Source organism: Rutidosis leptorrhynchoides, chromosome 11, assembly GCF_046630445.1.
Source record: "Rutidosis leptorrhynchoides isolate AG116_Rl617_1_P2 chromosome 11, CSIRO_AGI_Rlap_v1, whole genome shotgun sequence".
Lineage (NCBI taxonomy): Eukaryota > Viridiplantae > Streptophyta > Magnoliopsida > Asterales > Asteraceae > Rutidosis > Rutidosis leptorrhynchoides.
The window spans coordinates 361,695,609-361,698,680 of record NC_092343.1 but is presented as its reverse complement, the minus strand read 5'-3'; positions in this window follow the sequence as shown (position 1 = coordinate 361,698,680).

Genomic DNA, 3,072 nt, shown 5'->3' with positions numbered 1-3,072 from the left:
AATAATTAGATAAAAATTATAACGACGATAATAATAATCATTTTCAATAATAATACAAAGATTCAATTGACTATAACTTCAATTCCGTTCATCGAAACCATTCGATATCTAAATGAAAAGTTCTTAATTTTTTGCTAGCTTTCCAACGACATGCATATCTTATACCTTATCTCAACCGCATATGTACCTAATTCAAGATTCAACATAACCTATCTAATGACAATATCAAAAATACAAGCATGCCTAATCCTATATACTCGAGCACTAGTCAGGGATGCACTATTAATATGTAAAAATTAAATTATGAGTGCTTACGTATGAATATTGAGATTCAATATCACAGGAAAGGTACGTAAACACAACGGAGATGATAAAAACTAGATTGACCTCACGAGCATACCCATAAACCATACCCATCACCTCCATAGCTATAACCCATAATTTCCTTAGCCCTATCCTACTCGAAAAACCCGTTTGAAATAACTCGCTCATAACCTCGTCGTAGTATTTTATGTATATTAATAATACTAATAAAAATAATATTAGTATTAGTATATGGAGTATAGATCGAGATATACATAGGTGTTTGCAAATAAAAAAAAAAAAAACTAGAACTCATGTTTATATTTATATTGTTACGGAGTATTATTTTACATGGGTGAAAGAAGAAAACAATTAAAATGTTTATGTGTGTGGATAGACTTGAGTATGAAAGTAGGGTAATATAAAAAAAATACGGAGCATGGATATCTTAATATGTGCGTGTGTGAGTGTTCCGTAAAACTCAACTGAGATATAGTTATATATACATATAATATCACACGTGAAACAAAATAATTTAAGTTGCCACCTGTTGTTTTTAGACCCCACAATTTTGACTATAAAGCCTAGTGAGCTCTTGTTTGAGAACTAAATTGATCCGTGAGATAAAAATTAAAAACCCGTGAACACTTGTTGGTTGAAAGTATATGACCAAAAGCATAATTTAAATAATTATCACAAGAAGATTTATTTAATTGAAATGTCAAGTTGGATCAGGCATAGGTAACGATATTTAGTCAACATGATTACTAATTCCCACTACTTAATAATTAACCATCCAAAGGTAGTCCAAGTTGTTGGGGCCCTGAGATTCTTGCAAGAGGTCTCATGTTCAATTCTTGGGGTGGCCAGGGAAGGGTTGGAAATAGCCAGGGAGTATTCCTGATGGACTGCGTACACTAGAGTATGGGGTCGGATTACTCGCTCTTCCCGGGTAACCTGAATAGGGAAAACCTTACAACTTTTTATTAATTAATAATAGCAATTTTACATACTAAATACCCTACATGTTCTACATGTTTATTAATCTAAAACTTAGCAATACTAATAAACCAATTAATTCCATCACCAAATTGACATATATATAATTATATTAAATTTCCCTACGTTTAAACTCTGTCAAACTCATGTAGCTAGATTTGTAATTAGCACTATCGTGGGACCTACATGTTTAATACTAGTCACCTTACTTTTGATTTTTGGATCCAAGTTAATGTAAATACCTCGTTATAAGTTTTTAATATATATAAATATAATTATATAATAATATATTAAATTTAACAATATAATAAATTTAATAATATAATAATTAAAAATTATAACAAACGTGTGGAAATATCAACAAAATGGGCCGTTTCTTTTGAAAGCAAAAATTTCGTGACATCTTGTCACTTTTTTTTTAAAACCTGTACATGTCACGGACCGTTATTTGATGTTCCTTTAACAATAATAAATGTTAAAATGTCTTATAAAAATTCCAAAATTTAGGATAACGTTAAAATCTTTATCATTTTCATGACAACTAAGAAACAAGTTGTTACAAGTGGTCCTAGATATTTATAAAGATTATATTCTTTTTAAAGAAGACGTGACACTCAAATCGTTATATATATAATTTCTAAAATTTCTAAAGATAATGGTAATAACTTTAATAATCTTAAAGTTTTATAATATGTTCTCACTTCTCAACATTTATATTATTTATTTTAAATCCTTATATATATATATATATATATATATATATATATATATATATATATATATATATATATATATATATATATATATATATATATATATATATATATATATATATATATATATATATATATATATATATTAAGAGAAAGTTAATATTGTTTCCTTTTATATTTTAAAAAATGTTTTTGTAACAAAGTTCTTTTAGATAGAAAAATGTTTTCATACATTTGAAACTAAATCAATTGATTATTATGAAATTTAGTCTTCCACTAACTTTTGTCTAATTCTCGTTATTTGACACTTTGTTCTCATATGTAGATTACTTTACTAAATATTCCGAATACCGTTAAAAAGGAACGACTTCTCAAATCAATGTGGACCTCATAACAGAGACCCGTAACAATATAATAATGTATCTGATAATTTAATCATTTGATATTATCTTTTAATTCTATCGATAAATATGTTGAAACAATTACGTTCATGTAAAGTATTATACATCTAATACTTTGTTAACGTTTTCAATTGATATAACTATATATCATATGTATACATATCTATACACGTAAATGTTCGTGAATCGTCGAGCACAGTCAAAGGGTAATTGATTACATGAATATAGTTTCAAAATGTTTGAGACTCAACATTATAGACTTTGCTTATCGTGTCGGAAATATATAAAGATTAAGTTTAAATTTGGTCGGAAATTTCCGGGTTGTCACAATTAGTGTGTCTAACCGTAAGGCGCATTAGTGAAGTCTAGTTTATAGCCGTGTGTCTTGGATGACTTTTATACACCATACCTGCACTATTTGCTTCACAATACGACATGTAGGACTACACATTACATCACGTACATATACACCTTATACCCATATGATAAGGACTTGAACTAAACACTATACTACGAATCACATACGTACACGCAACGCGAGGTTTAACTGAATTAAGTTGACTACGCCATCTTGAACTCATGGAGTGATGTCGAATGAAAATGTGAGATAGCGTAATGTAATGACCGGGATTACATTACGGTAACTCATATGGAAG